General features: G+C 39.6%; 1 protein-coding gene across 7 annotated transcripts in view; it reads right to left on the bottom strand.

The window, feature by feature from the left end:
- Window positions 1–5,709: 5,709 nt before the first annotated feature.
- LOC308193608 (uncharacterized protein) overlaps window positions 5,710–23,737 on the bottom strand; it is a 51,749-nt gene continuing 33,721 nt past the window's right edge. For 6 of the 7 annotated variants that reach the window (XR_013949805.1, XR_013949806.1, XR_013949807.1 and 3 more), the window contains 4 exons: window positions 12,448–12,603; window positions 10,356–10,437; window positions 9,837–9,935; window positions 5,710–7,091 (listed from right to left, as the gene is read on the bottom strand). The gene's annotated coding sequence lies outside the window, so the exon portion shown is untranslated. Of the gene's footprint in view, window positions 7,092–9,836; window positions 9,936–10,355; window positions 10,438–12,447; window positions 12,604–14,146; window positions 14,374–23,737 lie in introns of all 7 variants that reach the window. The other variant, XR_013949810.1, reaches the window with a different exon arrangement.

Raw genomic sequence — 23,737 nt, 5'->3', positions numbered from 1 at the left:
ACAAAACCAGCTTGTAGACTTGGAGAGGGGGCTCACAAGAGAAATCTAAGTGCTACCTCCTACACGTTGCTGACAAGCCCAGCTGGCACAGAAACCAGCCAGTGTGAGGACACTCAGCCCCCTGTGGTGAGGCTCTCCAGCAGAAGAAATGTTTTGCCCACCCAAACATCCCCATCTGTAAACAGTAAACCACAGAGCGCGGTTCAGTTCTTTAGTCTTTTCTTCTCTTTCATTTCTCAAGAGTAAACCGAAATGCTTTGAGTGACAGAAATCCTAATGCTCGGCAAGCTTCCCCATGACTCTGAAACAACCCGAGTGGCTCTGTAGTTCCCTAATCAGCTTAGTAAAGTTGACTTGTGAAGCCCAGTGGCAGGAAGTAGTTTATAGTACAGTAACTCAGCCCATTGTCTGGGCTTTTTCAGCTTGGCTTCATTACTATTACCATGATAAAGACCAGCGTGGTTTTTTTCTACTTCCCTTTTGCCCCTTCAAGTCTCTACTTGCTCTTGACTTTTCTGAATTTCACTTTGATAGTTTGACACCTTGGTTGTTCTCCCAGACAGATATAATTACAAGAATTCAAATAAACCTTTTTTTTCGGTGGTGGTGTTTTTTTCTGTTTTCAAGGGAATGAGTGTGCGCGTTGGTAACAGAGATGCCATGAAGATTTGCCTAGAGAACTCACCTCCTCCTGAGTTTAGAGTGGGTCTTCTCTGCAATTCAGAGAGCCAAGAAAGCTGTGGCTGTGGGACATAATCCAATATTCAGGTTTCTCATAAAAGAGAAATAGCGTAAGTTAAGTGAGCCCAACAGGATAAATAGGGATTGCAGCCTGCCTACTATGTTTCAGTGTGCAATGGTCCGCCTTCATCTAATCAAATCTTGCACCTCTTAACTTTAGGAAGAATTTGACAACAATTTAAATTTAAAGAGGAAGAAAACCTGTGTGAAGACTCATTCAAAGCATCACACAGTGAAACAGCATGGTGGCTTACACTCTCCTTTCTATCTACTGATTCAGCACTGATTTGAAAGAAAACACTTTTTTTTTTTTCTTTTTTTAAATTTCCCCATCATTTGCTGGAATTCCTGTGCAGTCCCCAAACCAAACATAACCTGGTCGTCTTCACTTGTAGGACTTAGTGATTCCATGTTGCTTGGGCTGCAAGTTACCAAAAGAATAATAAATGTATTTCTGTGGCCCCACATGAAAAGTTCTCTCTCTGATCACACATCACAGAATTCTTTTCTGCTTTCCTGAGAGTGAAAAATGAGTCATAACACGTTACCGTTTCACCTGAGAGTGGCTTAAAGAGATTCCCCTTTATGTCACTACAAAAAAAGGGCAGTCAGCTGCTAAGGGCAACAAAGTCATCACCCAATCTCTAATTCAGAGTAAACAGGAAAACTATGGTGGGGATGAGACTTTTACTCTGGTGACATTCATAAATCCCTGGGAACTACGACACATGGGAAAAGTGACCCTAGATTCAATGGAAGAATTATTTCTCTTATCTCCAATTCAACATCTAGTTCTGTTACTGGACATACATTATTAGGGAATGGGGTAGTATTTCTACAGAAAGATGGATCTTGTTGCTTTTCATCCTACTACTTCCCAACTCCTTATTTTTTCCTAAGCCATCATTCCTTGCACATCCATACATTTCACCATTGCAGCTCCTGATTTAGTATTATAAGGGTTACTAATAGAACCAGTAGACAGTTTTAGTCCTTTGACAAAGTATATTACTATATATTCCTCATATATTAATCTTAGAGTGAGTCCATAATATATCATACAGGGACCTGGGTGACTGAGTAGCGGATGCATTTATTAAATCTGTGAATGACACCAAGTGGGAAGAGACTACCAGGAAGCTGAGCATTGAATTCAAAGTGATTCTGACAAACTGGAAGAAGTGGCAGGCTATCCCAAGACAAATGCAAGATAGTGCACGCAGGCAAGAATAATCCACTATATGAAGATAGACTGCAAAACAGATGGTTAGATAGCGAACTCTACAGAAAAGAAAGCTACAGAATGCTGCAAGCATAGCAAAGCCAAACACTGGAAGAGTAATTAAAAATCTGAGCCCAGCCTGGAAATCACAAAGCATTACCCTTCTATTACATGCTGCATTACTGCTTCAAGGGCAGTACTGTGTCCAGTTGTGTGAAAGACATTTCAAGATGGACATAAAACAGTTGAAAAGAACAATGAAGATGAACAGAGGTCTAGAAAATATAGCTAAATAAAAAGGGCTTAGCTTAGAAAGACTGAAGGCTACTGCAAACCTGCAGAAATAGTTATAGTTTATCTATGTATTTTGTTATTCCAAGGGGAAAAATACAAAAAGAAATAGGTTTAAGCTGTAAAGAGGAAGGTTTAGGTTCCAGGTTAAGAACTGTATTTTAATTCTAAGGAGTGGGGGCTCTAAGTCTAAGTTTGACAGGAACACCAGGACCCCCAAATGATAGATAAGCATCTGTCAGAAGTTAGTAGGTGTTATCTGGCTGCACTGGGCAGGGGAATAGACTAGATTATCTTTTCATGAACCTTCCAGTTCTGATTCCAATAAACTAGTAAGCCTAAAAAAAAAAATTCTCTTAATATTTGCAGTTAATATTTTCTGAAACCCTCATCCTTTCAAAAACTGTGAAGATTTTGCCAGTGTTTTCATAAAAAAGACAGTACCTTTGCTCACAACTTTTTAATTCTCCTATATTCTACCATCTTCTACAAAAAGCTGTCATGTTCATACTTTATTATAACATATCAGGATTTTCTTTTTATGCTAAGTAAATAATGCAACAACCAATGAACACTAGATAGAAATTTAAAGGCCATCAGTCTATAGAACTTTTCTATTTCTGAAAACATCATGAAGTCTACTTACAGTCACTGATCTTAAAATAAATTTTAAAAAATATCAGTCCTATACTGTGAGATGTATCACCTAGAAGGATACATCTGTCTGCATGTTCTTTTATGCTTTTCTGTTAACTTATATATCCAGAGACAGAAAAACAAACACCAATGAAAAACACACAAATATTATACTCTATTAAACATAGATTATGTAAAAATAAATATTGTAGACTAATTCACATTACTATTTTTTTCTGTCTGATATACAGAATTATGTATTTCAACTACAGCTTATAAACGAGTTAAAACATTATTTAAAATTTTCTGTTTAAAAACATCGCAAAAAAAGAAAGACTTCAAAGTATTTTTTAATTTATATCAACCACCTGTGTATAATACGACACAGTTTGGTGCTCCCTTTCCCATTCTTCAAAGTTTTTAAAACACACTGGGACACTGGACCTGATTCAACACCTGGCTAAAGCTGAAACATTTCTACTGGATTCTGTAAATTGATACCAATATCCAACGTGATTTTTTCTTTATTTTTTTTTTTTCTTTTAAGCAAAGGACAGACCCAGGCAGACTACTACAGTTGCAAATCACAATAAAATTTTACGTCATTGACACTGCACCCTTGGACTTTACTGTGAGATCACCCTGCACTTTACAGCAGGACAGTAGATCATTTTGTTGCCTCTTTTTTTCCCCCCCCCCTTCATTCTGAAAGATTTTTTTTTTTTACATCCCCAATACCTTCCCAAATAAATTTCCCAAGGCTTGAGCAATATTTTCTGAATGTACTCAGGAATTGAATGCATTTTCCTTTATTCACTTCATACAATTTCTCAGCGTGGTAGATAGCTCATTCAGTTCTGAATTATTAGTGTTATTTATTATTAAAATTATCAGTTAGGATATCTTTTGCATCTGCTTTTTTGGAGGACCTATTTGGAGACACTTCAAAATACATTTGCCTCCCTTTTTTTCATTCCGGTTTCAGTCTTCCATTTGGAGTACTGACTACACATGAAGTAGAATGCCTTTGCCAAATTTGCAGCATGAGAAACATAAAATGTTTTGAACATTTAGATCTCAACACCTAGTGTAAAGCATCACTATCATTGCACAGGCAAGAATATGCAAATAATTTGAATACTCCCTACAAGAAAACCTTGATTTAATATCAACAATTATACATCCCTATATGGGCACATGTAGATTTCCTTATGCTTAAAGCCTGTTTTTTTGTAAGCATTTCAGTCCTCAGAAAAGTCCATCTCAGAAAAAACGCTGTTATGATTAGGACCTAACCCTAACAAACTATTAATGTAAAATGTACTTACTCTTGATTTATTGTCTTGTAAATTAAATGCATGTAGTTCCTACATAGAGGACAACTACAATTTGTATTTTCCCTTTATCCATTTCCCTAAACACACATTAATATGAATAAAAAGTACTAAGAACATACTAGTTCAAAATGAACTTTTGGCCTCTTGAAGACAGGAAAGTTTGATTCCTGAGTGACTTCAATTCTTTTGCAGGACCCCTCAGATTAGGCTTTCAGCTACAGTAAAGAAAAACAAAAGTGACTTCCCAGAGCTAGCATGGATATTGACCAAAAGTTATCTCTACATACATTTATTAAAAAAATATAAAAAATTCTATGAATGTACCTAGGTGCATTATGAGTGCTATGGGCACGGTAATTACAAGTTTCCTGGCTAGAGTATGATCAAAATCCTAACTTTTAAACACGGCATTCATGTCATTTTTCATACTTGAAAAATACAGAATTTACCTTTAGTTTACACATTCCCAAATGGAATAAGCTCTTTTCCCTGATGCTAGCATATTAAGCTTAGCCCCAAAAATTAAAAAAATGTTTAAAAGATAAAGTAATAGCCACACACAAATGAAACCACACATTTAGCTTACAGTATTACCATCAGTATTTCCAACAAACCCCCACCCCTTCACATTCAAGCTGGTGGCCAATAGCTCAATGTACCTGAGACAGCTAATTAAAAAAGGAAGTGGTCAAAGTCATGCTTTTTTGTAAACTTCAAAGGTGATCCCTCTCCTTCCTCCTCTTTACATTTTACTGTCTGGCTTTCTGCCCATCCTGCAGCTGTTAGCGGAGCCTGTGTTTCATGGCGTCAAACCTGCCTCCTCACGGTCCATAAAGTTACAGCAGGGATCGTGATACGCAGGTGTGGAAAAGACAGAAGTGCAAGAAGGGCCCGTTAATGATTTTTCTGGCACCCCATGCTGAGCTGCTGAAGAAAAGAGAGCAACTTGCAGAAGGCAAGTGACTCTTTGTTTGCAAAGGTATTCGAGATCATATTACTTCTCCCACAGCAAAGGTGTTGAGTTTTCACTTTAGGGGCTGTTTACAGAAATGATTCACCTTTTATACAGCTTTTAAAAAATGCTTTGAGGCTTTAATTGGACACGCGATTTGTATCACACCAGTATGAAAATTCTTACTTTTCATTTAACCCCCCATTAAATCATTTAATGATTGTACTCAGTGATAAGCAGCCAACTCTGATTATGTGACCTTAGCAGAGGAAAACAGAAGTCAAATCATCAGGGGTTCAGTTATGTCATAAGCTTTAATCTGGAACTCCTGCGCCATTTAACCATTTACAATTGAGCAATGAAGGGAGAGAGGACCAACTGCTGAAAAAAAAGACAAAGCATAACAATTTGCCTTTCTTGTTGAAATACATGAACAGCTTAGTAAGACATAACTAAAACTCTAAAACTCTTAGCTTATGAAAATCACTTAAATGTCTGCTTTATTTTAAACAGTTCACATTGTTGTCTGAATTGTACACAGCTGATCTGCAGGCTCACCAAAGAGCAATTTCAAATAACTCAAGCACAAGATTTGTAAGAATGGTGTCTGAAAATAACAGATTACAGAAAATATTTCTGAGAGCGCACAAGTGACACATGACACTGTGTTGTTCAGAATCGATGGGACTTAAACTTGCAGATCACCCAAACACCAAAGTATGGCCCAGATTTAGCGAAATATTTAGTGACCATCTTCAACTAGTGCCTCTAGCTCCCACTAGGAGTTAGAGCCTGAATAGTTGTGTTTGGGCTTTTAATTAAACTCCATCCCTGAGCCCCTAGTTAACCATGGGACTTTCAGCACTTCTGCAGCCTCTAGGTCCTAGATCCCCTAGCACCCTAATTTTTAGATCTTTAGGCTTTAAAAAAAGACAAACAAACAAACAAACAAAAAAAAAAAACAGTATTTTAAATCCAGGAAGTATTTTGGTGCTAACAATTAATGAGGGGATAAAGACTGAGAAAAGCTGCTAGCAAGGAACATATTGTGAGGGGATAGAAGCTGAAGAGGAGCTACTGAGGCAGACTAGTACAGACTGAACAACGTCATCTCTGTTGTTTATCCTTACATCATTTATTTACAATAAAAAATTAGCAAAGCAGGGGTTTGTCTTCACATTATTCTGTAAGACAGCTACAATTGCTGTTGCTACAGCTCCTAAAAACAGAGCATTGCTGGGCACTTCCCAAAGCTCAAAGATGCAAGTTCAGTTCTGGAACTGCATATCCATCTACACCTACGTGATGGATAGGCGCCCTCTGGCAAGCAGCAGCAGATGATGTTCAGGCTCCTGACCTGTTCAGGTATTTTTTTTTTTCCCTAATACTCGATTTCCCTGAACAGCCATTTCTGATGCAACAATCCCCAGAAACTCAAACAAAAGAAATCACAAACCTGAAGGAAAAAAAAAAAAAAAAAAAGGCTGACAATAAATGAGTTGGAACCAGGAGCATTATGCCTCTGCTACCACTTCGGCATTTGGTTGTGCTACTGAGTGGCATCTGAAGCTGTGAAATAGCAGGACGTTTCTTTTTAAAAAGGCCAGAGGGAACCAGAATTGACCCTGTTGTCTGCAACTGAAGAATTTAGTGTTTTTTTCCATGCCTGCAGTTAAAACTCTTACTCAGAACTAGCATTGCATGACTTTGCTGACAAACACGATCTGGATCAGGTGTCTGACTAAGGACGTTAGGGAATACTGTGATAAGTTTTGTGCTGCTCTGACAATTCTGACAACAGAGGCTGGTATATGTCAGATGCTGTCTCTCCTCTCTTCCACTAATAGCTGTGGAAACTTCAGCATGGAAATACAACACAAACTGCTCATCCCAGGACTCCACGAAGGTGGGTCTGTATCCAAAAACAAACAAACAAAACAAAAGTAAAGTTCAAAACCTCAGGACCAACTGACAGAATAGCACAGCACCGACATAGAGAAAGAGATATAGTGAAGGTAACAACTCTATACGTTTTTGCTAGAAACTTGTTTCCCAGCTGCCAGAAGGAAGAGTAAAGTGAGCTCATGAATAACTGCTTTTGAAGGTTCCCTTGATGGCCAGACTAATCTTTAGCTATCCATCCTGCAGCAGACTAATATCCTCTCCTTCTGTGTGAGCAGATACATTGTAGCAGCAAAGTGTGAGAAACGAAATCTTTTAAACTCAACAAATCTCAGTACCGTTGGCTTTACTCTTAGAAGCCATCTAAATTCCATGAACTGGCCTTTCTAATGATGTCTGCGATGCCCCCAAAGTCTTTTCCAACCACAAGTCATATGGCGCAGCTCTGGAGGGCCGAGACAGTCTTTCATAGTCTCAGAAGAAAATTAAAAAATGCATGTTAGAAATTTAAAAGTTGAGGGAGATTGGGCATGGTGGGTGGGTATTGCAGAACGCCATGGTAAATTTTCTGCTCTGCCTCAGGTCTTTTCAGTGGCCCAGGCATGCTATACAGTCTTTTCATACCACAGTTCCTTTCTCTTAACATAACACTCATGTCACAACAAGGGGTTGCAATGAAACAAGCAAGCAATCATAAGGACCATGAGGTGCTCAAATATTAAAATAATTGAGGCAATAGATGCATCTTAGATTGATTTTTTAGGTTCTACTTTTCTCTAAAATTCTGCGATTCTTTATTCTGAGATTCCCAATTTTTATTTTATTTTTTTTCCTCCTCTTTCTCTAGGTTCTGCCAGCCACAGCGAGTGCCACCAGCAGCATCCTGATTTTTGGTGCATTAATCCCCTTCAAAATGCCTCGGATCACAATTTGACAAAGCTGACTATTAGCCTCAAGGAGTAGGCATTGCACCTCCAGGCATGCTCACCTTTCCTCCACCAGCAATTAAGGACACTGGCTTCACCTGCTGAACATCCAACTGGGACCACTCTGTAGGGTTTTCCCTGCCAGCCATAGCTCTGCCTTCCCCAGCACAGCTGAGGGCAGTGGCAGCTGCAGCTCCCAGCCACGAGCTACATGGGGATGAGTTGTGTGCCACAAACAGCATGTACTGCAGCCTTACTAAATCCTATAGGCTACTTAAAACACATAATATTCATCAATGCTGCATGCTGGCAGAATAATTTTGGTTCCTGTTGCCATCCCTCCTCTGTATCAGAGTACTGGTGGGATACATTTTTACTTAAGTACTTTTGTGGCATCAAACGTGGACTTCTGCAAGCTTGTTCATATTATTCCAACATTAAATTCCAGTTAAATTCTCATGACATGGGCATTCTTGTTTTGAAATCAAAGGCTTTAACCCTAAGGCTGAATGAGGCATAGCACAATGTGGTGCAAGGTTAAATATCCTCTTTGAACCTGAACAGAGTACCAGGCCAGCCAGGCTATCCTGCTTCTTGTTCTCTGCATAAGCTAGTAGGGTTGGTTATAAGAAATTTCCAGTACACCCTGATTTTCCTAAATGTGTTTACAAACTTTCAATTACAAATATTTGGGTCTTGCATTTTTTCCTTGAATTCTAACTGGCCAACTTATAACCAAAAAAAGTGTACAGCTACAGACAAGTTTGTGCTTTTATTTTTAAATTGACATATTATTTTCAAAACTGTAACAATTTTAAAATTAACAAAATGCTGAAAGCACGTGAAATTTAACAGCAAATCAAAACACTGTGAAAATCAGAGTTCAAATGGGGTATAAATACATCCTATTTCTTAATTTTCCCTTTTTTGTCAATTCTAATCAAAGAAATACTAAAGAACATTAAAACTCAATAAATCTATGATAATATGACAATGGCTAAGTCTTGTCTGATCTGGCAAACCACAGAGAAATACGGGAGGAATTCTGAGTGAGCGGTGGGAGTGAGAAGTGAAACTGCGAGCCCGTGAGATTGTGATCAAAGGGAACGAGGGCTCCCAGGCATGGTGAGCAAAAGTGTTACTGTCCTAGAGAGATGACTGAAGAAAATCTGTAACAAACAGGGTCCTCTTTGTGCTACATTTCCCCCAGCACTGTTCAGAAGAGTAGATTTTTAGCTATGTCACAATATCTCATTTCAGCTTTCTTAAATTCACCTGGTTATTTCAAATGATGTCCCAAACTCTGCAATACTTTTCACTATGTACTGGGTGTAAATACAACACCAGATACAACCACATTTTGTGGACTGTCCATCCAACTGGATGTTCAGAGGCTTAACGAGCTGATGTTTGAAAAATATTTCATCTAAGAACCTTGAAAGGCAAACAACACAGCACCACATTAGTAAGAAACAAATTAACCAGCTGAGTTTCTCTTTTTTTCCTGTTGTCAACAACTACAGTCTCTATACATCAAGCAACCCACTTTCAGTCTCAGATGATCATTGTGTTTTAAAGCAATAATTAAGGGTGTTCAATTTTTAACTTCAAGGAAGCCAGCTCTTGAGAACTCTGAAGCCAATCTTAACCAAACCACCCACTGACATGAGTAACTCTGTATAACAATGGTTATCAAGCGCAACTCCAGTAAGGCCACTGGAAAAAACTACCAACAACCGTGGTCTTTTTTTTCCATATATTCAGCTTAGTAACTGTACAGAGAAATTCATCTGAAAGGACCCAGAGAAGGCTGGGATTTTCACACTTACCTTAGGAAATATTTACTTAGTTTCTTTTTTGGGCTTTGTCTGTTTACAATGATGAGGTGGATGTTGGCAGCATACTGATCCCTCCGTTTTAGCTGAGGGCTGTGAGCAGAAGAAACAAATCAAAATCAGGACGTGTTTTCTAAATAAGATATTCAACTCACAATGGTGTATTTGCCCCTAGATACGCCATCTTAAAGTGCATCTTAACCTGGAAGAAGGTAGCTAACAAAACAAGTAGGACTGTGTTAAAGATTATATGAGGTCAAATTCCATTGGGGGGAATTGGGGGGGGGGGGGGGGGGGTGAGATTTCTGAAGAGGACCACATTTTTTTTTTTTCCCCTCCATACTTCTCTTCCCTTATCCTACATTTTCTTTCCATTAGGCTGGATTCTGATCTCATTTACCGCAGTGTAAATACAGAATAAATGCTTCAGTGTGAGTGGAATGGGTGCAGTTTTACATGAGCATAGCTGAAGTAGCCCTTCCACTATCTCTCTCAGCCAAAACAAGAAGTTACCAGCTAAAGTTGGTCCTGTCCCCTCTTCGTAGTATTTGTACAGCTGTGGTAAGCCAGATCAGGAAACCAGCTCAAAAGTAACCTGAAGGGGAAAGAACAAAATAAAATGAGTGGAGCAGGGAGATGCCTCCCGCATGGCCTGCATGTGCTCCAGCAGCAGCACAAGCAGGGGTGATCTTGGGGAGACACCTTTCCTTTACACAGCACATACTTACCTCAATCCAACATTATTGCGAAACTACTGTCTTGGTCCAGTTTGCAATTAAAGAGGGCAAAACAGCAGAAAGAACAGAAAAAAAGTGGTTGTGTTTGACCTCTCCTAACTGGCTCACTTTGGTGTTAAATATGCACTACCTGGAGACCAAGGATAGGAAGGGAGAGCAGGACTTGGAAGCAATAGTTATTATATCAGTTTAGCTGTAGCACCAACCCATCACTTACAACATCTGTGGTATGCTGGTTGTTAATAGCAAATAAATGAATAAATAAAAACACTCTTTAAATGATTTTTTGATTTTATTTTTTTCTTACTGGCTAGGAAATTATTATGGTTCTGAGATTTTTTGTGAAGGGCAGCTATATGTGAAGATACAAGATCTGGCTCAGGGACCAAGAATTAAAACACAAAGGCTTGGAAACAGAGATTTAAAGCCTTGCCAGGCCACCTTGCCCCTTTCAATAGGGAGAACCAGAAGAATAAAAAAGAGGACGCTATTAATCTTTATGCAAAAGTTGTTCTGATGGAACCTTAAACAATGTTCTTACTCCAGGTGGTTATTACACTTCCATGAGACCTACAGTAGTTCAATTGCATTGTTTCACTGTTCTTTCCAGATATCTGCTCTGTCTGCCTCAAATCACTGCTGGTTAAGCAGCTGCTCCTTGCAGCTCTCGGAAGCACTGTGCTGGTGTTCCAGAAATGTTTCATTCTGGTCCTGCTGAAGACAGTGTAAGAGTAAGGTATTTACACATTTTCACTTCCAGGCACAGGCCAACAGTGCAAAGGTTCATGACTGAGGCAACAAAGGAAACTTCAGCCATGACATAGGTTGGATTTGCATCAGTTGATGGTGAGTTTCGAGCAAAACTGTGTGTCAATGCCTCTAACAATTTAGAATTCCTCAGATAAGAGAGTCTAGTACAATGATTTACTAAATAAAAATAATGTATGCAGTCAGCATTTTGTGAAAATTTAGGTTGGCAGTAGCTGTGCAGGTGCAATACACTTTGATTTTATAATGGATCCCATATAAAATTTCCCTATGAATTTCTGAATAAAGATGTACTTGACAGCAGATTCAGAACTGCTGTGTCTGGACAGGCAAGTTTGACTAGAAAAGATCCTGAGCAACCTGATCTAGATTTGAAGTTGGCTGTTCTTGGAGCAGAGGTTGGACTAGAAACCTTCAGATGTCCCTTACAACCAACATCTTTTCAGTGACTTTGAGTGCACAAAGCAGTGGATTTGATCCAGTCACCTCAATAGAGGTGCCCTGCTTTATTTCAGGTGATATCCTGAAAGATGCATGGCATAATGTGGCATTGCAACTACCTGGGGTAACCCTAAGCCATCTCAGAAGGAAGTAGGTGTCTACACTCGGGAAACTTGCTGCAGCAAGTCTGCCAGCCCTCTGAACAGGCCCTGTACTGAAACATGGTTTCACATTGGCCTTGCACTAGGCCACTCTACTTGTAAAGGCACCTCAGGGCTGTATGAGGTACACGGGACAATGTCAGTGTAGATACACAGCTTTCAGGCAAGACCTAGGTCATATCTGCAGCTGCCATTGAGCATGGTGGAGATGAAAAGTGTCTGTCCACACCCATGCATGTAAACAACCCCAGAGATCACAAATGGTGGTGTGTTTGCTTGGTTTTGCTGTTTGGTTTGGTTTTGTTTTAATCAAAATAAAACCCACCATTTATCTGGCCTGTCCCAAGAAAAACACCAGAGTGTGGCAGTAGCCCAAGACTGTTCTGTGACCCAAAAGGAAATACAGCATTGCCTCTGCATAAGATTTTAGACAACGAAATTGCTGTGATGATGAAGAGGTGGAAAAGGCAGGCCATTGCAGTCACCTGGGTTACTTACTTGAATGGGTCAGGCTGACAGCAGGCGCTGTGGTACAGCCCCACTCCTTGCTGGGAGACAGGAACGCAGGCCGTACCGGCAGAGCTGGGAACTGCTCTGAAAAGGAGCTGGGGATCATAAAAGAGGAGAAATGCATCAAGGGCTCCTGATGAGGTCCTGAGAAAAGAAGGGCTGATGAGATCCTTAGCTGAACAGGAAAGAGGGTAACTAAGAGAGGTAAGAGGTTTTCCATCTCTGCACCCTGGTACTCCTGGAACATATTTCTGACTAAAAAAGTTACAAAAAAAAAATCTGAGGTAGAAAATTGTGTTTGTCTTCCTTCTGACCCAATTTCTGATTGGCTGAAGAAAATATTGTACAGTGAGAGATTTTTAAAGTATAGTTAATTTAGCTGATTGAAACAAAATGAAAAGTGAATTGACACCAGGATATAAATATCTCCACAGGGAAAGTATTCCAAATACTGAACCATGCCTGAAATAGGCGACAAAAACAACAATGAATGGAGGGCAGTATCAGAAAAAACAGACAACAGAGCATAAGCTTCAAACATACAGCATCATTAACCACTAGTTAATTGCAAGTTAGCAGCACAAACCAATGTATTTCTCATTTTTGTTGTCATCTGATCAAAACTGAATGCCACTTTCAACTAACTGTTTTGGTCAAAAATGGGTCATTGGACTCCCTATGTAAGAACTGGCAACATATAATGGACCCTTAAACAGGGTACCAAATTCTGTTTAAGGTGCTGGCCTTAAAACTTAATGAATAAATACAGGATGAGGAGATCAGGGAGAAAACATGTCTGAAGTTTTAAGTCTGCCATGACTATCAGGTTAAATGTTACGTAGTTACAGATTTTTCAAAATCAGTCCTAAACACTTAGTTAGAGTCTTCAAACTGAAAGAGTATTAGTCTTAGTCTGGAGTAGAGTTTGTGTGCAACAGACTATCTATCTCCTTTCTCCAACTGCTCTAATTAAAGAAACCTACAATCAATCTTGTCTGTGTCTTTCTGACCATACAGTACAACACAAACTGCTATTGAGAGAGACTAACTACAAACATCCCAGTTACAGAAGGCAGATTAAGCAAGAGGCCAGCTGAGCAAAGAGAATGCCATACCAGCCTCCTGGCCTGGTGCCCGAGGTTAGCACTATATTGCACCTTGTAAACAACAAAGTCCTAGCACTTCTCTCCCTGCAGAATGCCAGCACAGACTGCACACAAGAATTAAAACAAGAAAGGGGAATTATTTCCAGAAACCTCCACAAGCATGCCCCCCATATTTCTTTGTCAGATGTACACTGTGTTACCCAGCCTTAACTCAGAGTCATTCATTACTTTACACGTGCGTATCCAATTTGACAAAACAAAAGCTAAGGAAAGCTCAGTCTCAGAGCAAAGGTGTTAAAAAGTCCCTTAGTCTTTATCAAAGTCTTGAGCACAGGACATAAGAACGCAACTTTTATTGACGTCTGGTTTAAAAAAAAAAAAAGGAAAAAGGAAAAGGAAAATCTTACCCAAATGCTTAACTATTTTGCTTTAAAAAGGAAAATTGCTATGCACTCATAACACAAGTAACACTTGCATGTGCTGCTTGCAGGAAACAAGGGGAAAAACATGACATTCAAAGACATCTATTTAGCCTCCATAAAAGAGAAGTATGAGAGAGAACTGATTTCTGTGCTACTTGCCTCATGGTCCTGCAAGTCAATGCAGATCCCAATTATTGCTTCAGATCTGTTTCACGAGAGATTTTACACTCAGCAGGCAAAGTGTGCCAGCACTGGAGTGAGCAGTGTTATCGGGTGTTAGCTGCAGCACTCTGGTACATCCTCGAGAACTAGCACATCATTAGTGATACCTTCACAATGGAATGTGTGGGGCTTCAGTCCATATGCCAGACAAAACTGAGTTTGCTCTTAAGGAGAAAGAAAAAAAAAAAGTGAAGAATAACTTTTAATCCCTATTCCTGTAAGTGCTCCTTTTGCATTTGTTTTCAGCAGTATAACTGAGGTCCTGAAAAAAAAATAAAAATAAAAAGTTTTTGATAAAATGATTCTGTATGCTCTTCTGTAAAAGTAGAAAAACAAAAAGAAAAACAAGATGCATCTATTTATTCGGAAAGTGCTCTGAAAGAAAAATGTGCTGGGAATGTATTTTGCAGTGCAATATAGGGTATTACAGATATAAGGTCTGATTCTCTCATCTCTGCACCTTGGGTAGTCATTGCCACCTCCCTGAATTAGCAGCAGTTTACACCTACTTGCACTGATATAAATGACAACACAAAGACCAAGGTGATAGAAAGCAGGCCTGCAATGTATAGCTTCAGCCAAACACACCTGCAACCCTTCTACAGAGCACTGCGTCTAACTCTGTATATGACAATAATGCTAATAACTTACATGGAACTACATGTAATATGGATCACATTTTATACACTGAGTTTGAGAGATCTGACAGTGTCCAATGTCTTTGTATACACAAACAGTAAAATGCCCCCTTTCATATAGAATCATAGAATATCCCGAGTTGGAAGGGACCCATAAGGATCATCGAGTCCAACCCCTGGCACCGCACAGGTCTGCCCAAAAGTTTAGACCATCTGACTAAGTGCACAGTCCAAAGGCTTCTTAAATTCAGACAGGCTCGGTGCAGTGACTACTTCACTGGGGAGCCTGTTCCAGTGTGCAACCACCCTCTTGGTGAAGAACCTCTTCCTGATGTCCAGCCTAAACCTCCCTTGCCTCAGCTTAACAATGTTCCTGTGGGTCCTGTCACTGGTGATTACATTCATATGTTACATTCTAAATACATTTTTTAGTGAATCAAGGATTTGTTCTTTGGCGCAGCTGAAGCCAAACCTGCTCACCCAGCAGGCACCTCGATGAAGAAATCGGTGAGAGTTCACACTGATAAAGGACTTGTCAACACAAGGCATCTCAGTTCCTAGAGAGCATTTTAATTCCCACGGGCAAGTACCCGTCCCAGTGACACAGCTTCAAGAATACACCACAAACTACTACTAGGTTAAATATGGAACTCCCTGACCACACTGACACGTGATCTTAGCAGTCACTATTTGTAAACTGAACGGGTGAATAACCTCATATTTTCTAATAAAGAAGTGATATTGTGGCTTTGGTGTGTTTTTGTCGTTGTTTTTTTCCTCACCCCGCTGTGAGGTTGCTGAAAGCATCAAGACCTGTGGTGCTCTCCAGCCCTCCTTACCTATACTCCTAAAAATGAGCTGGCACAGTCTTCCCCTTCTCCACATCACTACATAGAGCAATCACCCCAGCTGGGATGTCAAGAGACTGCTGATATCATACCGTGGACTCCTCCACTCATGAAAACATTGGTGGTTAACTCCTGTAGATTTTTTTTCCTGCTTATCAAGTCTCACTCCAGAGATAACTGGAATTACTTGATTTGAAATAACTTCATAAAGGTCTGCCTTACAGAATAACCATTCAGATTATTCCCCTGTATTAGCTTACTTACTAATTAGTGCCTACTCCTTAACATTGCCAAGTCTATAAAAGGAAGCCCACTGTCAGAAAAGTCACCTGTGAATTCACAATACACCAGTTACTTTACACTGAATTCCACAGTGTTTTCCATCCATAATCCTTCCGCTTCATAACCAGCAAGTTAGTACAGTGGGGCCTTCTTTGAGAATCTTTACCAAAAACACATTGAGCTTTTAGTGAAGAATGAAAATTAATTTCAAAACAAAGCCCTGCCTCTGATACTGTTTTTGTTTGTTTTGGGGGGGAAGCACAAACAAGCGAAAACCTATAAACTTCTGCATCCTCCCTATGAAGTCTAATAACCCTGCTCACAATCAACGCCTCTTCCTCACACCAGGGTATTCCTTGACTCAGCTTGTCTTCTTCCTTTTCACCTCTGTGAAACAGAGTGACCACTGCATGCATCTTGTTCAGTTTTGTCCCCTCCCCAGCCCTGTAACATCTGCACTATATTTTCTCCTTCCCTTGTCATCCTCTCTCTCCTTTCAAGCTTGTTTTGGTTTTGTCTCCCTAGATTAAAGTTATGCCTATATTGGTAAAGACAGTAAGGTAAAGATATCCAAAGTATTTTTAACAGGCAAGCTCAAACACCAGTAATCCTGATCTAAGTTGCATGGAGCAAGCTGTAGGCACTTCTGATGCCTGACAGCTCTAACAAAGCAATCTCTATTTTATATTGCAGCCCAACACATACTTGTATTTCTAATGGTTCCTCATTCTCCTCTGTCTCTTGTCTGAGAGAGCTCTTCAAAGCTCTATCCTGGGTCCCATCCCCTCTATCTTATCCTCAGGAAGCCTCCTCTCTTCACACTGATATAACTATTACCTTTAGGTAAATGGCTCACAAATCTACATCTCAATACCAAACCGATCTCCCTCGGTTTAGGCCTATGCACCTAATGACACTTCTGATCTGCTTCCCTGGAAGGATTACTGTTGGTCTAATACTAAACTTTGCAGTTCTTACCAAACAGCTTGTATTTCTCCTTTTATGTTATTTCCTTGTTTTCACTGCTCTTAGCAGCAACATCTTTCCCATTTCTAAAATTTTAATTTTTGAATGTCTACCCACCACAATGCTAGAATATTTTTTGTCTTTCAGGTCCTTATCCATAACACAACAAATCCAGACATGTTTGTCCATATCTTGGTCATATTGACCTACTACAAATATTTCCTCCTTCAGTTCCTCACTGCTCCTGTCAGTCAGGACCTGTGATGAACTGAATGATACATATGCATCACACTCCCGGGACTTGGTGCCCTTTGATATAGCAAGGTGGTCAGTCCACAGCAACTTTATTTACATTAAAAACAAAGCGTAGGATCAATAACAAGAAGTCATTCCATGTGCTCTATGACTTCCTTCCCTTACTGTTAAATTTCCATTTCCTGTCCATTATCCCTAAATTCTACACCAAGAACTGGGCAAAAGGCAGCACTTGCTGACTCCTTGCAGTGCCACGCTGAACGTGCTGTCAAAGCGAGACTGCAAAAAGACAAGTCAAAGCTGCGCTGAAACATCTCTTTCAGATTTGTGTCTGACACACACCTGTACCTAGGTATCAATTTTCACAAACCTTTTCAGAACCTTAAGATGAAAGTGACAAGCATATTCAAAAGTCACTGGCATCAGTGGGGGGGCAGAAAGACAGACAGACAGAAGAATGACAAACAGACCTCACTTCTTAGAATAAGGGTAAGACTAAAGAAATGATTTACTTAAACATTTAGTTCCTCCCATTAATTTTATGCCTATCTTGTATTTTCAGTCATAATGTGACAAAGATTTTTGTGATGATGGCACATAAACCTTTCCATTTCAGAATGTGGATTTGACCATTGAGCAAAGAGCAACAGGGCTTCTAGCTAATCAGCAGAAACTGAGTTCACCATCCAAATCCCAAGCCCTCTAGGAACTTGTGTAGTTCTTTAGGACAGTGTAAACCTGAACTGAATTCTTCAAATTAAAAAAATTCCAGTGAAAGAAGCAACAATTAATACACTTAAGCTGTTGCCCTTACATTTTAAGGCTATCTTTCAAGAGTAATTAAATGAAGGCTACTGATTCAGAATATCCTGCCATTTCACAGAAAACTAATGTACACCTGTTTCTTTTCTAGCCCAAAAGTTAAGTGGCATGGAGATGCTCGTGCTTATGCAAGGATACGCTTAACCTTCAAAGAGAAGCACGCCCTGGCACAGCCAAAGTGTAGCAGTTCAATGGCAAATTCCTGCATCCAGGAATGTATAGCTTAATTTTGCTCTCTATACCAAACAACGATTACAGACTTCAGTTCTATGCTTGAGATGCATTTTGTTAAAACTCCAACTTTCAACAGTTGAATGTGTGCAGTTCTGCTTAGACAAATAACATTCTGAGTGTAAGTACCATCTGAAAACAGCAACTATTTTCTTTCTATTTGGATAGAAGTCATTCACTTGGACATTTATTACGTGTAGTGGTATCAGCAAAGTTAAAAAAAATCTCTTTTCCTACATTTTAATTGTTCTAATAGCTGCAATTGGGGAGAAACTTGCAAGAACAATGGTTTATTTGTAAAATATTTTGTGTATGAGTTTCTTTTTTATTTTAACACTCTGAAGAAAGTAAACGACCTGATGCATTATATACTCTGGATCCAGTCCTCTTCTATTCTAGGGTTGTTCCCTGCAGCAAGCCATTAAAAATGCTCCAGAGTAATAAGAAGTTGGCCTTGCTGTAAACAAAAGTCAGAGCTTATTTAATTATTTTAAAGATTATTTATTTATAAGTTCGTGAGGCTGAGGATCTCCATTTAACCTATAGCTGAAGCACAGAGTTGAATGAATTAATATTGAAAGACCTGTGTGCGTTTACATGATAGGTGCAGGGAAAATAAGAGAAGTGGAACAGCATTAACATTTACAGATGTTTTTACAGTGATCTTAAGCACCTAAGAACACAAGCAAATTCTAGCATAGGGGTTGCATGTACACCTCTAACTCTGGTAGGCAGGAATACAAAACCAGGAAATGCTCTAGGCAGTCTTTGTAGAACCCTCATCAATTGCCTGTACCAGTTACCGAACACAGATACATTTAAATTAGTGCCACTTTGTGAGCAGACAAGGCCTTTGATTGAAAACTATTTACATTTCATGGAGAAAAACAAAAGCTTTCTGGGCCTGATTCTCTATAGACTTGCACCTGGTGGCTAGCTATGTACTGTATTGCTCAGGTACACTCTTATCACAGTTTGCTTGCTATTGCAACTTCTTGTAACTGCTTATATGTCTAGAAACATATTCCTAAAATGCGAAATACAAGGGAAAAAAATAGAAGAATATAGAAGCAAATCTGCCTACATGCTATTTTTCCCCTTTTGTTTTTCTTTCCCAACCACCACCTTGAGAATGCTTTTAAGATGTCACAGGCTGGGCACACAAAAATGAATCAACTCATTCCAACAAGCCCTTTTAAATTCTTGCCCTAAACTTTTTTTTTTCTTCTATTTTCCATATAGCATAATTCTTCTAAAAATACCTGGACTGAACTTTGATTTCTCTTCTCATTATTTTGTCAATATACTAAGTCTGAAATTTTGATTTTGTAAAACCCAGTTTGAAGAGGCCTTTACCCTTTTTCATACATGAAAGGCCGCCCCTTCATTTCTCTGCTTTATTTTTCTCTCACGTATTTGTGAACAATCACTTCTGCTTCACTCAAGCATATAGAAACAAGCACTGAGACAAGATATATTTGTCTTGGGTCATGCAAACAGGGCCCATGTGGCCTACCTTTAGACCAGGGCAGGATGAAAGGCCAACCAGGCCTCCTCACGGTTTGGTGACATCTTAGTTAATCCTCCCTTCGTTTGGAAATAATTACAAAAAGTCACCTGTAAGTGTCTACAAATAAACCTCTTTCCAAAAGCTAAGAAAGGGTGGTTTACCTCCAACACTTACTACCCGTTTTCTGCTGTCACTTGCACTGGTGGGAATTCAGAGTGCTCTCAAACAGAGAAATCATTTAGGACTTGCACTGCGTACACAACATGGCTTCCTTGTTGCTAATCCAGACAGGACACTAGTTCGTGCATGGTCAGTGATACAGGGATAAACAAAAAAAAAATTTTTTTCCTTTAAATAATGACGCAAATGGTAGTTCTGCTATTTCACTTTTGCTGTTTATAAGGTAAAATTCACTTCTCCTTCAAACTGCTTTTTTCCAGATCTGTACACTACATAAAAATTAATGTCACTCCACCTGAAGGCCTCACCTGGTGTCCATTTTATGGATGGATAAAACGATAGTTTATAGAAGCGACATCTACCCAGACATCAAAGTAGGATGGACACAAACGTTACCTCAAAGCTACTTCCAATGGTAATGAAATAAATTGGTTTTAGCCATATATACTTGTCCAAGTAAGCCTTCCTACCAGTCTACAAGAACATATGAAACAGGCTCTAACTCCGCTGTTCTATGTAGGCTGCCCAGTAATCTGACCAGTTCACTGCATATTCCTTCGGTGCTCAGCTCAAAGAGTGTAGCTGTCAGATGGAAAAAGAAAAAGCAGAGCGAAATTTGCTTATCCAAAACTTTTACAGCTTACAGCCAAAAGATACCTTCTGGTATCTTCAAGTCTACCGTGGATCACAAGTAAGAAGTCCATATCTGAGTCAAAGTAAAGCTCTAACAAGCCCTGTGCTCCAATGCTAAATGTTGTTGCCCACATGGAGCAATGTCTGAGATAACCAGATATTTTTCCATCTTGTAGTAAGTTACAGTGCTACCCAGGAAAGGCAGAAATGATCCTGGGGAGAGAATGGACAATCGGAAGAGGTAACTAGTTCATTGTCCTTTCCCTCATCTGCAGACATCCACTTTCCAATAGCTCAGACAGTGCTTAGCTCTGAAGTGCCCCATTATCTCCATGGTAGCAGCTGTGCAGACAGCAGGATCCTCTATCCCAGGTGATGTGATGGGAGATCTTGCCACAAGTGACTACAGGTGGGATGGGACCGTAAGCAAGACATAACTGTTGTGCAGTACTGACACGTCTTTCCAGCCCTGGAGGTGCTAAAGGGAGGCCCTAGCAACACACTGAAGGTAGTATTGAGGTGAGCTGTTGGCATCACAGCTGAAATAGCAGATAGCAGGGGGGAACTAAGAGGAGAAGCTGTCTCTTTGCTACCCAATGACAGGAGCTTAAAGAGACCCAGGTGAAGATCTGTAAGAAAATAGCTGGGCTTTGGCAGCACCATTATGGTTTAGTGGAGGACTTGTTAGCGTTAGGTCAGAGGTTGGACTCAGTGGTCTTGGAGGTCTCTTCCAACCTAGATGATTCTGTGATTCTTCTCCACAGGAGAGGATGATATTGGACTAGTGTCAGGGTGCTGCGGGTCTGCTTCCATTCTGTAAAGGGAGCATAACCTGGTATCTTCTCTCTTCAGTCAAAACCGAAAGTAACCAAGACTGCATTGTTGAGTGGGAGGGAGGAGAAAAGTGCTCTACAGGAACACTAATAGGGTTGATTTGCTGATTTGTAATCATCACCTAGATAACAGCGATGAATACACTACAAGTCTGGAGATAGGGAAAAAGTTGTTCTGATGATCAGTTACTAGAGTGTTCAATTTCACTTGTTCTGAGGGGAGAAAAAAACTGTGTCACATAAAAACATCAAATGGAGGTAACATCACATTATGGGAATCCATAAAAATATTTTAAAATGAAAAGTAAAGATAGTTAAAGTTCTACCTCAAAACATCCCCTACTCCCTCCCTCCCCCGCTTTTGTTTCTTTCATGAAAAAGATAACAATTTGAAAAAAATCACTTTTGCTTCCCGTTTCTTTCCGTATCTCATCACTGAAATAAAGGGAAAAAAAGGAAAAAATGAGAGGGAGAGAAATAAGATGAAACTCTCAACTTCTTTTACCGTAAGATGTTTTTATCAGATCAGATATACTACTCCTCAGATTCCTCATTTACACAACTAGTTCTTTATCTTTAAGTAACATTGCTAAAATTCACCAATGCTGATTCCTTCAAAGGTGACCAAAGGTTGCAAATAGCATATAAACACCTTATGCATTTAGAAATCAAACTTTAAGCAATACAATCAAATAAACAGGATAAGACTCCTGATTTCCTGTCCTGTAATTTAAAAACCAAAAGCACATTACTCTCATCTTTCAAAACTGCTTCATTGTCTAAGTTATTGTTTGGTATATAGGCTCTACATTTGTAAAATGCATTAAGTAGAAAATTCCAGCATGGCACTGTGTACCTAATTTATGTAATAAATACGGTAATTTCTACAGCAAAATAACATGCCCAGAACAAGTAAATTCATACACAAAATGACCACATGAATATCTATATGCAATTAAAAAAAAATGGATTTAAGGTTAAAATATCTAATTTGGCAGGAGACTGAAGCTCACCAGGTTTTTCACTCCTGTAGTAATAGCATTTTATTTTTGTCCCTTGCAATATCAATGAAATCAGTGTGTCCAACATGTGAAATACCTTTTGGACAGAGATGACTTTACTAAAGTAAAGGAAAGATGGATGGAACGCTTGAGTTCATAATCATATGACTACTTTCGACTTCTCTCCAGAGCGTGCAGTACTTAGGAAAAGAGTGCAAACTGCAAATTAAACCCTCAGTTATCCTCAGCAACCTGACAGCCTGGCCCAAGAAATACTGCTGAGTCCAGCAGATTGGAAAAGTGATGTGTTCATTGCACGGAGGTGTGAAGAAAGCAGCCCACCCCAGCTCATCTCACAGGGCACAGCTGGTGAACTGTACACAAAGAGGGGAAACAAGTGGGTTTGAAGGGAGGAGGTGAGAAGGGGCCCGAGGTGAAAATTTGAGATATTTTTGCTTTCCTTCATATTCTGCTGCTGTTTTAGCCAGTTTTCATTGGCAGCTTATTTGAAAAGTGTTTTCTATCCAGTTTTCAGACAACAAAATCAATCTCTCCAATTAATACAACTGGAACTGGAAGTGCTAGTGAGTCTCTTCATGTGTTCTTCACTAGTGTCCTTTAAACACGTCCTTTTTGCATTTTTAGGCTAGAGCACATTCACACAGGACACACAGCAATAATGAGCTAGAGGTGAAGGTGCTCTACCAAGAAAATAGGGGCATTAACCAGTAAAGCTGCTTCTAAGCATTTAAACCCTCTCTGTCACTCCTCTTCCTCATATGTTCTCAACTCCCCCCACCTGCAGGCCACTTTGCTTTGCACGGAGCATCAAAAACTTGGGTATGTTCACCAAGGCTCTTTTCTTTCTTTCATTTCGTCCTGAGAGTAGCAGCAGTCCCCTGAATCTGATGCAGAACTTTCCCCACATGAAAACACTGCCTGAATGATCAATATTTTTCTCCTTTACCTTTCTATAGTCTTTTCCCACTATTAAGCACAGTGTTATTCCTGTGGTATGAAGGTGGACAGATTTTCACCATCAAATTAAGAATAAAACAAAAAGATTATCTCAAGTCCTCAAAGTAAAAGCTAGGAGCATTGATGCTCAATCTTCACAGTTTGGAAGTAAGAAAAAACTGAGGGTTAAATGCAATATGCATATCCTGTTCACCAAGCATGGACTGGTACAACTCCCCATTGACAAAAGTGACTGACGTTAATAATAACTTCCCACCATTATAGGGAAGGGGTGATGCAGAGGCTGAGGAGAAGGCAGTTGAGCATGTTTCTAAAGCTACGTCCACATTTTAAATCTTGCCAGGTAGCCAT

Source organism: Anser brachyrhynchus, assembly GCF_964034855.1.
Source record: "Anser brachyrhynchus genome assembly, chromosome: 3".
NCBI classification, from domain to species: domain Eukaryota; kingdom Metazoa; phylum Chordata; class Aves; order Anseriformes; family Anatidae; genus Anser; species Anser brachyrhynchus.
The sequence above is the reverse complement of the archived record's forward strand: the minus strand, read 5'-3'. Positions and strand labels throughout refer to the sequence as shown.